Source organism: Symphalangus syndactylus, chromosome 6 (assembly GCF_028878055.3).
Source record: "Symphalangus syndactylus isolate Jambi chromosome 6, NHGRI_mSymSyn1-v2.1_pri, whole genome shotgun sequence".
NCBI classification, from domain to species: Eukaryota; Metazoa; Chordata; class Mammalia; order Primates; family Hylobatidae; genus Symphalangus; species Symphalangus syndactylus.
Genome location: NC_072428.2, coordinates 10,613,999 through 10,626,578, shown reverse-complemented (window position 1 = coordinate 10,626,578; position 12,580 = coordinate 10,613,999). Strand labels below are relative to the sequence as shown.

At 44.1% G+C, this 12,580-nt stretch overlaps 2 long non-coding RNA genes across 2 annotated transcripts in view; one reads left to right on the top strand and one right to left on the bottom strand.

The window, feature by feature from the left end:
* LOC134736867 (uncharacterized) overlaps window positions 1–12,580 on the bottom strand; it is a 66,633-nt gene that overhangs the window by 11,450 nt on the left and 42,603 nt on the right. The window lies entirely within an intron of this gene.
* LOC129484178 (uncharacterized) lies at window positions 5,813–10,905 on the top strand. The gene is made up of 3 exons (XR_008658362.1): window positions 5,813–5,882; window positions 8,385–8,486; window positions 10,148–10,905. It is a non-coding gene; the product is annotated as an uncharacterized lncRNA (long non-coding RNA).

Sequence of the window (12,580 nt, the reverse complement as noted above, 5' to 3'; positions counted from 1 at the left end):
TGTTGCCCAGGAGAGGATAGAAGACCAGGGTTTCTGTCGACTTTCCACTGGGATCAAAACACTTTGCCCAATCTGTGAAGAATGGATTCTTGTCCTGAAACACCTCACAGAGGGGAGACAAGAGGCCAAAGTGTCAAATGTAGGTTTAGGAAGATCATAGTGCTTAGAAGGGGATTTGAATGGGGCAGGCGAATGGTAGCTACTTCTTGTGAAGGCACTGAACCCCGCGGAAAAAAACGAAAAGCAGCAGATAGGTGGAAAAACACAAGCTGGTATTAGAGTCAATCTTGTATTATAAGCCCACCAGGACCTAATTCCAAGTTTCTCACATTGTCATGCACATTATTGGCGCTCCACAAAGATTCATCATCAATCATGCAATGAAATAAACAAGAATAATGTGGGAAATAGAAAGGCTCGATAAAGAATAGGAGACAACGTGAAAGCAAAGAGCTAAATCAAGCACACGGCATGAATTATAAGCTTATTGAGGGCAGGGAACCTGTCTGCAAATTCTGCAGAATTTTCTCCCCTCGGAGCTCCAAGCATTTAAGGGGTAAGTGAAGCCAGCTAAAAAGTCAAGCATTTTAAAACAGTGACAACCCCCATGAGGTGTGTTTCAGCCCTTTTTCAATTTCTCTCCTTGGTCTCTTAGTGATATTTTTTCCCCTCATAAAACAGGCAGTCCAAGTTTCTAGTCTGACATGCTTCTCAGAACTGCCTGTTGGCTTTAAATGAGCTAAAGGGAAGTAATATAATACTGCCAGTTTGGAACAGTATGTCCAGCCATTGACGATGCAGCCAAGTGGCCTGATTGGAGAGTGCTTGAACCCTGGGCTCATCATCTTGGGGCCACCTTCTCACACTTGCATTCATCCGCTGGACCAGTAGACATCAAGCACAGAGTGTGAGCAAGTCACAGTGCTGACTTTTTTTTTTTTTTTTTTTTTGAGACGGAGTCTTGCTCTATCACCCAGGCTGGAGTGCAGTGGCCCGATCTCGGCTCACTGCAAGCTCCGCCTCCCCGGTTCACGCCATTCTCCTGCCTCAGCCTCTCCGAGTAGCTGGGACTACAGGCGCCCGCCACCACGCCCGGCTAATTTTTTTTGTATTTTTAGTAGAGACGGGGTTTCACTGTGGTCTCGATCTCCTGACCTCGTGATCCACCCGCCTCGGCCTCCCAAAGTGCTGGGATTACAAGCGTGAGCCACCGCGCCCGGCCATACAGTGCTGACTTTTGGAGGAGGCCACAGCACACTAGAAACAGAGGCCCTTGAGGACAGCAGGACTGCAGTGTTCATTTGGGCCTACCCTTCAGTATCTACTCAGGAGGAGAAGGATTGCAAGCCACCATTTAAACTAAGTCATCTTACTTAGTCTGAAGGCTCAGAAATGAAGTGAGTGTCAGGGTTCAGAGAGAGGGAGAAAGACGGACGGCACCGGTCCACAGAATGAGGGAGTGCACCCCAGGGCAGGAAGGGAAAGGCCGTACAGGAAGGACTAAGGAAGCCAAAACAAGCCACATGATTTCATTGATTAATCACCCCCTACACACATGCACACACACGCGGAACACACAAGGATAAAAGATATAATCCCAGACTCCTAGGGTTATTATGTGCACACAAGGGCACAGAAAAATGTGAATACATATCTATAAAGTAATGTGGTTGTTACAATAATGGTAATGAGAGGGATCACGGATGATTTTGAGAATGAGCTGTGGATTAGATAATGGTACTTGTGTCCATGTTAATTTCCTGATTTTGACAACTGTAGTGTACTTCTTTTTTGTTGTTGTTTTTTGAGATGGAATCTGGCTGTGTTGCCCAGGCTAGAGTGCAGTGGTGTGATCTTGGCTCACCACAACCTCCGCCTCCCGGATTCAAGCGATTCTCCTGCCTCAGCCTCCCAAGTAGCTGGGACTACGGGTGCCCACCACCACGCTGGCTAACTTTTGTATTTTTCATAGAGACGGGGTTTCACCATGTTGGCCAGGCTAGTCTCGAACTCCTGACCTCAAGTGATCCATTTGCCACGGCCTCCCAAAGTGCTGGGATTACAGGCATGAGCCAACACATCCAGCCTGTAGCATACTTCTGTTAAGACAATTTTCTGATTTTAGGAAATATACACTTAACTAGTTCAGAGATTTTAAGAATTTTTTTAAAGGCATGTACGTAATATCTGTATAGCACAGAGGATGAAAGACTGATTCCAAGGGAGTGAAGGAGGAAAGGAGAGGAAGAGAGGACAATCTCACCAAGGATTTTGTTTCAGTAAAACGTAAAAGACAGAGGAGTTCATGAGAAGAAGAGGGGTTGAAGACAGAAAAGGTCACAACATGAGCAAAGGTACGGCCCGAAGGTAAAAGCAGGAAGGGGCAGGGCTGGCCTGGGAAACATTAGAGTCAGGCCCAGCTAGAATTTTCAATGTGTGAGGAAGAGTGTGAATAAAAACACCAATGGGACAAGACTTTGAAGGGACTTAGGCTTGTATGAGGCAGGCCTTGGCATTGGAAAGATTAAAAGAAATTCCTCAATACACACAATTCTTATCTGCAAAACCACCACTGTCTATCTTTTGCATATGCATGACACGCATGTAAAAAAAAAAGGCTTAAGAACATTTTGAAAAAAAAAATTTAATCAGTGTCAACTAAGCCAAGAAGAGCTCAGAATTGAGTTGGGTAAACTCAACTCCACAGATGTTTATGAGTGGCTGCCCTGTGCAAACATTGTGCTAGGCCCTAGGGATAGAGGGACAAAAAGATGTGGCTCCTGCCCTCAAGGTAGATCATAGGCTGGCAATCAGGAAGAGCTTCTCAGACAAAATAAGTTTTGAGCAGGAGAAGAGGGATATGATTGACAATCAGCCAGGCCTCCAGGGGCTTGGCCTCTTCAAGCCTACCATTGAACTGTCAGGGCTGTGTGTGGCCTCCACTGTAGTTGGTGCTCAGACATCAAAGCGCTGATGTTAGAAGGAAAAGGCCAGAATGGAAAGGCTACTGGGTGACCAGCAGAGGGAAAAAAGGGCCTTCTAAGTTATAGATAATTAACCTGTGCTTAGTGACAGTGACAAATCCATTAGAGGCATGTCAAGAAATAAAATTGGTCAAGAAAACGAGAGGTTAATCTCATCCATTCCACATTAGTGCAGAAATCCTAGAAATTGGGCTGGGCGCAATGGCTCATGCCTGTCATCCCAGCACTTTGGGAGGCAGAAGAGGGCAGATCACTTGAGGTCAGGAGTTCAAGACCAGCCTGGCCAACATGGTGAAACCCTGACTCTACTAAAAATACAAAAATTAGCTGGGTGTGGTGGTGCATGCCTGTAGTCCCAGCTACCCAGGAGGCTGAGTGGGAGGATCACTTGAGCTCAGGAGGCAGAGGTTGGAGTGAGCCGTAATTGTGCCACTGCACTCCAGCCTGTACCCTGTCACAAAAAGAAAGAAGAAAGAAAGAGAGAAAGAAAGAAAGAAAGAAAGAAAGAAAGAGAGAGAGAGAGAGAGAAGAGAGGAGAGGAGAGGAGAGGAGAGGAGAGGAGAGGAGAGGAGAGGAGAGGAGAGGAGAGGGAAGGGAAGGGAAGGAAAGAAATGATGTCAATTCTCTTCAAATTGATCTACAGAGTCAACTGAACTCTAGTTAATATCTCAAGAGGGTTTTCAAGGGACTTGGCAAGAGGCTAATTCTAAAATGTATACGGAAGGATGGAGTCCTAAGAGTAACCAAGTCTTCATGTATAAAAACATAATATTAAGTCATAGTAAGTAATAGAGTGTGGTATAGCAATAGGGACAAACACATTGACAAATGGAATTGAACAGAATCCCCCAAAGCAGATCTGCACATGTATAAAAACCTGATTTATGACAGAGATGGCATCACAGACCACAGGAAAAGGATAGATTATCTAATAAATGGTACCCACAATTTGTTATTCACATGGGAGGAAAGATAGATCCCTATATCATACCATCTCCAAAAGTAAATTCTGTATAAATTAAAAGCAAAATTTACAAGGCAAAACTTTAAAACTTTCAGAGAAAATATGGAATTCCTTTATGATGTTGGACAGGGAAAGATTTTCTATACAAGGTACAAAATGTACTAGCCATAAAATAAAAGACTGATACAGTATATTAAAAATAAGAACTTCTTTCAAAATACATCTTCAAGAAAGTGAGAAGGCAAGCCACAAAGTAGGAGAAGGTATCTGTAATGCATGTAACTGACAAATGAATATATAATCAACTTTTCCTACAGCCATCTACCTGCATATGTCCTCATCTCTTTCAGGATCTTTGCTCAAATGTCGTATTTTTCAAAAAACCTTTCCTGACCACTGTTCAAAAATTGCAAAGCTCACCACCACTCCCTGCCTATTGCCTTTCCTGGGTTTTTGTTTTTTTTTTTAGACAGAGTCTTGCTCTGTTGCCCAGGCTGGAGTGCAGTAGCACAGTCTTGGCTCACTGCAATCTCTGTTTCCTGGGTTCAAGCAATCCACCTGCCTCAGCCTCCCGAGTGGCTAGGACTACAGGCGTGTGCCGCTATGCCTGGCTAACTCTTGTATTTTTAGTAGAGATGGGGTTTCACCATATTGGTGGTGGTGAACTCTTGACCTGGTCTTGAACTCTTGACCTCAAGTGATCTGCCCTCCTCAGCCTCCCAAAGTGTTGGGATCACAGGCATGAGCCACCATGCCCGGCTCCTGCCTTATTTTTAACCTCCGCATTTATCATTGCCGTACATACTACCTATTTAACTAAATGATTTGATTGCCTGCCTCCTGCTGTCCCCAATAGACTATAAACTTTGAAATGAGACCAGGAATTTTGGTGTATTTTGCTCACTGCATACATAATACACAAGAGTGCCTGGCACATAGCAGGTGCTCAGTAAATATTTGCTGATTAAACAAACTCTTACAAATCAATAATAAAATACCAACAGCCCAGTAGAAAAATGAGCAAAAGATTTAAACAGGCATTTCACAAAATAAAAAACACAACTAGTCAATAAACATATAAAAAGATGCTCAAGTTTATTAATAATCAGGGAAATGCAAATAAGACCAAAACTAGATACTATTTTACACCCACCAGATTGGCAAACATTAAGAATTCTGACAGTTCTAAGTATTGGCAAGGATGAGGAGCAAAGAAAATTCTTAATACACCTGCTATTGGGAGTATAGAATTGAAGAGCCTCTTTGCAAAACAATTTGAGATTATCTTGTAAAGGTAAACATGTGCCTAGCATATACACCAGTTGATCTGTTCTTAGATGTATGACCTGAAGCAATGCTACTCAAAGTATGGTTCTGGTGCTGATATGTGAATAATCTGTTAGAAATACAGAAAGAGTAAGCATGTAAAAAAGTTCATAGCAACTTGATACTGACACACTATATTTATTTGTTTAGACATTTAAAAAATTGTAGTGAAATATCCATAACATAAAATTGACCATTTTAACCATTTTAAGCATACAATTTGGTGACATTAAGTACATTCACATTGTCACGCAACCATCGCCACCATGCATCTCTAGAACTTTATCTTCCCAAACTGAAATTACATACTGATATGGTTTGGCTGTGTCCCCACCCAAATCTCATCTTGAACTGTAGCTCCCATAATCCCCACATGTTGTGGGAGGGACCCAGTGGGAGGTAATTGAATCATGGGGGGCAGTTACTTCCATGCTGTTCTCGTGATAGTGAGTTCTCACGAGATCTGCTGGTTTTATAAAGGGCTTTCCCCTCCCGCCACTGCTTGGCTCAGAACTTCTCCTTGCTGCTGCCATGTGAAGAAGGATGTGTTTGCTTCTCCTTCTGCCATGTTTGTAAGTTTCCTAAGGCCTCCCCAGCCATGCTCAACTGTGAGTCAATTAATCTTCTTTCCTTTATAAATTACGCAGTCTCAGGTATGTCTTTATTAGTAGTGTGAGAACAGACCGATACACGTACCAACAACTTCCCCTTCTCCCAGCCCCTATCAGCCACCATTCTACTTTCTGTCTCTATGATCTTGACTACTCCAAGTACTCATATAAGTGGAATCACATAGCTTTGTCCCTTTGTGACTGATTTCATTTGGCCTCATGTCCTCAAGGTTCATCCATGTTGTGGCATGTGTCAGAATTTACTTCCTTTCAAAGGGTGAGTAATATTCTATTGTATGTTTCTACCACATTTTGTTTATCCATTCATCCATCAACGGACCCTCGGGTTGCTTCCATATTTTGTCTTTTGTGAAAAACTGCCACACTATATTCATTGGATTATAATTTATGTCTGTTGAAAATAATAATTAAAAATTCGGGTTTATATTTTGTATGTCTTCGAATTCTTAAAATTTCATTTTCCAAGTAGTTAATTTTTGTTGTATTTTACAAAAGTATCAGTCTGTGACAGATTGGAAAAAATTTTAAAACTCACATAGATAGTTTAAGAAGCACCACCTTAGAGCAAGGGCTTTCAAACTTTTCTATGAACTATAGTAAGAAAATCTCATTAGCTAGGCGTGGTGGCATGCACCTGTAATCCCAGCTACTAGGGAGGCTGAGGCAGGAGAATTGCTTTCACCTGGGAGGCAGAGGTTGCAGTGAGCCGAGATCGTGCCATTGCACTCCAGCTCTGGGCAACACAGCAAGACTCCGTCTCAGGAAAAAAAAAAAAAAAAAAGAAGAAAAAAAAGAAAATCCCTTCACATCATAACCAAGGATACACAAAAGTAACTGAAACAAAAGTTTCATGGAGATACTTAGAAAGGAACTCAGTTTATACACGAAAGGAACTCAGTTTCTGCTCTGTTTCTTTCTTTTTTTTAAGCATTGATTGAATCTATCAAATTGATTTTATGACCCACTAAAGGCCATGAATCCCAGTTGGAAAACCTGTGCTCTTGAGAAAATCTTGCACATATGTTTCAGGAGCCATGCACAAGAATGTTCCCAGTAGCATTACTGACAAAGGCAAACACACACACACACACACACACACACACAACACAAACATTCATTGATAGGAGACTATATAAATAAATTGTGATATATTTACTTAATAGAATATTACAGGGACCCAATCAATGTTTATTGAATGAATTAATCAACAGCTGTGAAAATGAAGTACAGCTACACTGGGCAATTTGGAAGAATCTTAGAGATACAATGTGAAATGCAAAAAGCAAGTCACAGCTGACTTTATACTGAAGGAAACCATTTTTATAAATCTAAAAAAGTAAGCCAAACTAAACACTCTATTGTTTAGGGTCACATATGGGTGACGAAACTATCCTAAAAAGCAAGGAAATGATAAACACAAAATCCAGGGCAGCAGTTACTTCTGGGAGGTAGGCAGGGGGCGGGATTAGGGAGGAGTTCACAGGTAGCCAACAGAATTGGAGCAGTTTATAAATGTTCATTTTATGATGTATGCTTTGTACTTAGATATATGTTGTGTATACTCTTTTCTCTATTAAGCACGTTTTAAGGATAGAAATGTACTTGATGAAATTGGAGGACAGAGAATTCTATGCACATTGAGCAAACCACCTAACTCTTTCATGGATCTATCAAAATGTCAATGAAATAGGGACCCCCCAGGGCTTCTTCCAAGACTGAGAAAATAGCTGATAAGCATTTGAGGGTCCGGTTGAGAAGTGTATCAAGACAAGGTTTCACATTTCCCCTTACGGCATAACTGCCCCAGTCTCCTCCTTATACCAGTACCATCAACTCCACCCCACCCCCGGCTGCTTCCAACAGCCATAGAATGTTCCCCTGCCTCCCTATTGAAAATTGCTTTTAGAATTCTGGGTGGGGGACCTGGGGTGACCAGAGTCCCTCAGACTACAAACCCCTCAAGCACAGGGGCCAAGCCTTATTCTTCTCTGTATTTATTTTTTTTCTTTTTTCTTTTTTTTTTTTTTTTGAGACAGAGTTTCGCTCTTGTTGCCCGGGCTGGCGTGCAATGGTGTGATCTCGGCTCACTGCAACCTCTGCCTCCCGGGTTCAAGCGATTCTCCTGCCTCAGCCTCCCAATTAGCTGGGATTACAGGCGCCCTCCACCATGCCCAGCTAGTTTTTTGTATTTTTAGTAAAGATGGGGTTTCACCATGTTGGCCAGGCTGGTCTTGAACTCCTGACCTCAGGTGATCCACCTGCCTCGGCTTCCCAAAGTGCTGGGATCACAGGCGTGAGCCACGCACCCGGCCTCTTCTCTGTATTTCTAATCTTCAGCCCAGTGACCACACAGGGCAGGTGTTCTATAGTTTTTTTCCATATGAACAAAGGAAGCACTTAAGGAAAGAGTAAGTGACTAACCCCCTAATACTAAGATGCTCCACCGTTTGTCACTGTGGATGTATGGGATTATTTCAGGCTGTTCTGATCATGATGACCTGAGACAGAGCGATGGGCGTGGCTTCCCAAAAGGTGTTTATGAATCCAAAATGTGAGAGAGAAGATAAGATGAAGTCACAGGTAAAAGTGTGGAAGCAGTAGGCTCAAAAATAAAAATTAGAAATCTTGGCAATTTTTAAAGTTCAACTGGACTTACCAGTAAGTTGGCGACTATTATCTTTTTATCCGCACTTTTTTTTTCTTTTTTTTTTGAGACAAGGTCTCACTCTGTCACCCAAGTTGGAGTGCAGTGGCGCGATCTTGGCTCACTGTAGCCTCCACCTCCCAGAGTCAAATGATCCTCCCACCTTGGCCTTCCAAGTAGCTGGGACCACAGGCACAAGCCCCCATGCCAAGCTCATTTTTTTTATTTTTAAATTTTTGTAGAGATGGGATCTCACTATGTGGCCTAGGCTGGTCTCGAACTTCTGGGCCCAAGTGACTCTCCCACCTGGCCCTCCCAAATTGCTGAGATTACAGTCGTGAGCCACTGTGCTTGGCTCCCACTTTCATTTTTATCATAGTGCATCACAGGGCGTCCTGAGCACAGCATGATGCTTAGTGGTGTGAAATATGGAGACAGCGTCTGGGTTTGAATCCTGGTTCTTCCACTTACTAGATGTTACGGAATGAATGTGTGCATCCCCCCAAAATTCCTATGCTGAAATCCTAACCCTCAATATGATGGTGTTAAGAGGTGGAGACTGTGGGCGATAATTAGGTCAGGAGGGTGGAACCCTCGTGACTGGATCTGTGACCTTAACCCAGAGAGCTCCCTTGCTGGTTTTCCACCACGCAGGGATACAAGAAGAAGTGGGCAGTCTGCAGCCCAAAAGAAGCCCCCACCAGCCCCCTGCCGATGCCGGCAGCCTGATCTCAGACTTCCAGCCCCCGGAACTGGGAGAAATTGATGTCTGTTTATACGCCATCCACCTTATGGTATTTTGTTATAACAGTTTAAGCTGACCAAAATACTGGGTAACCTAGGGCAAATTACTTAAACTCTCTGAACCTCAGTATTCCCGTAACACCTACATAACAGAATTGCAGCAACAATAAATGATTGAGTTGATCTTCACATAGAGAACAGTGCCTGGCACACAGCATTACCATATCAGTGTTTTTAAATAAAATCCTTACCTACATTGACAAACAGTCACCCGTGTACCCACATGCCCTCCTGTACTCATGTATTAGTTGTCACGTAGGTGCTTACACTTCCACTGAGGGAAAGCAATTTCTGCTGCCTTTTCCATAGTAAGCCCTTGAATGCTTTCATCTCCATGAAGCTTTGCTGTAGGGTCCTTTGTGGGGCACACTTGAGGTCCTTTTGTCCATGTTGGTATCTCCTAAGATGATCGCCTTTCACGTGCTTGGATGGCTGGCATCGTTGCCTCAGCATGCCTAGCCTAGCATTCTCTTCGCTATTCTCACCGTCTCTGCTTCCTCCTGGCTCTCAGACTCTTGCTGCAGCCTCCTAACAGACTTCCCTGCCTCCAGTCTCTGCCACCAGTTCATCCACAGCCCCGGGACACATTAAAATCTTCCTCCAGCCATGCTATGAACATCATTCTCACCCACCCAATTCTACTCAGAACCCTCCACTCCCCTCATCACTGTGCACAAAGTAGTGTTCAAATTCCTTAGCTTGACTATTCAGACCCCCATAGTTGACCTTAGCCTCACGATCTCACTTTACCTCCTTCGACTTGTCTTTCAAAACTTTTTTTTTTTTTTTGCAGTCTAGTCATTGCCTCAACACCAGTCATGCCTACTCCCACCCAGACAATATCATCTCCGCTCCCAAGCCCAAAATGCTCCCCGCCATGCCTTCGAGGCTGAGGTCTGGGAAGAAGACTCTAAGAAGAGAGAAAAGGGCACCAGTATGGAGACCCTAGAATACAAAAAGCAGACTTAGCCCGTCTAACCTGTTCCTTGACTTGGCCATGATCCCAGGAATGGAGGAAGGATCTTCCTTTTCCTCCTTCTCCTGGAGAGGCATCAGAGCATGGGCCCTGGCTCTGTTACTCCCTGGCTAGGGAAGTTACTTACCTACTCCATGTCTCAGTTTTACTTATCTCTAAAAGGGGTAGAGTAACAGCACTCACTGGAGTGGAGTGTGGTTATGCCTCCCAGCCTCTCCTTCAGAACCAGGTTACTTATTCCCTCAGCTGCAAGGAGTGTTAGCTGCAGACTGCTCACAGCGGAGTCTCTTCCAGGAGCTGCCCTCAACCAAAGGAAGCTGCGTTGCCCAAAATGAGATCCCCTTGCTAGGGCATCCCGCATCCAATGACAAGTCAGTGGGGCGTACGAAGGCCTGGCTTCCTCATCTTTATTGGACACCTCCAAAGGGCCATCCCAGTTTCTGATCTCCCCGTAGAATCTCCTGAAGCCTCTGTTGTCACTGCATCAGAGCCTGACTTCTCTCTCTACCCAATCCAGTCTCCTTTCCTTCTCACAGGTGTTGTTCCCAAAACTCAATAAACTGCCTACATGCAAATCTCTGCTTCCGAGTCTGTTTCCCAGGAAACCTGACCTACAACAGCAGTTAGTTGACCTAAGACAGCAGTCTCAAAAATGGGATTTGGGAGCTGTGCCGCTCACTGGCTGACTGGTTCTGAGGACCCCATTACGAACAGTAGGTGGAACAGTGGGAGCCCCTGGCATGTGGTTAGGGTGCAATTGCTAACACTTTCGCTGGTGATGAGCTGGCATGGGATACAGGTAGATATTAATGTACTAGGGGCTGCAGCACGTCAAGCACTTGAGAGGTTCTGGATAAATAGCATTTGTAAAGACTGTAGAATGAGATGGCTGTTGCTAGGGGTGGTGGGTGCATAGTTTCATTGGAGAAAGATAATGAAAGGCCCAGAATGATTAATTACCAATATAAGGCAAAGTGTAAGCACTTGAGGATATCTTTGGTAGTGTATAAAGAGACTGATCTCCTGTACTGGAGGGCAGAGAAAACTAAGGATCAGGCCCAGAACTTAAATTATAAAAGCGATGAGACTCCAAAGAAGATTGAATTCTCAAGTGCAGCAGATCTGCTATACCAAGGTCAGGGACCTGATCGGGAAGAATGGGACCCTGAGACCCTCATGAGGCTGTAGTCGAGGTATTGGTTGAAAGCATCTGCTTTTAAGCTCATGCTCATGGCTATTGCAGGCCTTAAATCTGCTTCCAAGCTCATTCCTGCAGTTGCTGGTAGACCTTGGTAAATCACCATGTGTTCTGGGTGCCCTTGCAACATAGCAGGGAGTGATGAGAGACAGACAGACAGAGAGACCCGAGATGAGAGCCATAGTCTTTTTGTACCCTAATCTTGGAAGCGCCATTCCATCACATCTGCCATTTTCTATTCATTAAAAAGGAGCCACCAAGTCTAGTCCACCCTCAAAGGGAGAATACCCAGGGAGTGAATGTCAGGAAGCAGGGATCATTGGGGATCGTCTTAGAGGCTGCCTACCACAACCTCATAGACCTTTCCAGGTTCTGGAAAGAGCATGTGGCACACTTGAGAATATTATTCCAACCCACTTACTTAGTGACAAGGAAAGTTGTCACTAAGAGGCCCAGGACAAGAAAGGGCTCCGCAGCAGGTGTAAGCTGTGGTGCAAGTGGCTCTGTGGCGTCTACGGTGGGAAAAGACTTGGGTCATCTACTTTGTGGGCGAAGGAAAGTGGCCTGAGGTAAGAATATATACAGAATCATGGGCAGGAGTTATTGGCTTGATTTGTTGGTCAAGGGTCTGGAAAGAGAAAGATTGGAAAATTAGGGACAAGTTGATGTGGGAAAGAGATCAGTGGATGAATCTGTGGGACTGTGCACAGGTGTGAAGATCTTTACATATGAGATCTCTGCTGTAACTGCGGAACAGTTCAGCTCCCTCTGCCTAATCTGGTGTCCTTTGCCCTCCACAGGTTTTGTTCCTGAGAGCATCCCCACTTCCTGCATGCAAATCTCTTCCTAAATATCTGTTTTCCATAGAACCTAACACTTCCCACACAGAGTCATTATAAGCATTAAATGAATGAGTATCTGGAAAACGTTTGGAAGATTGCCCGGCACACAGTAAGCACTGTGTAAGTATTTACTGTTATTACCCTTTCCAATACTCTGTAGTGCCCTGCTCTCATTCCTCAAACCTAGATTTCTCTTACAGCCAAACATCA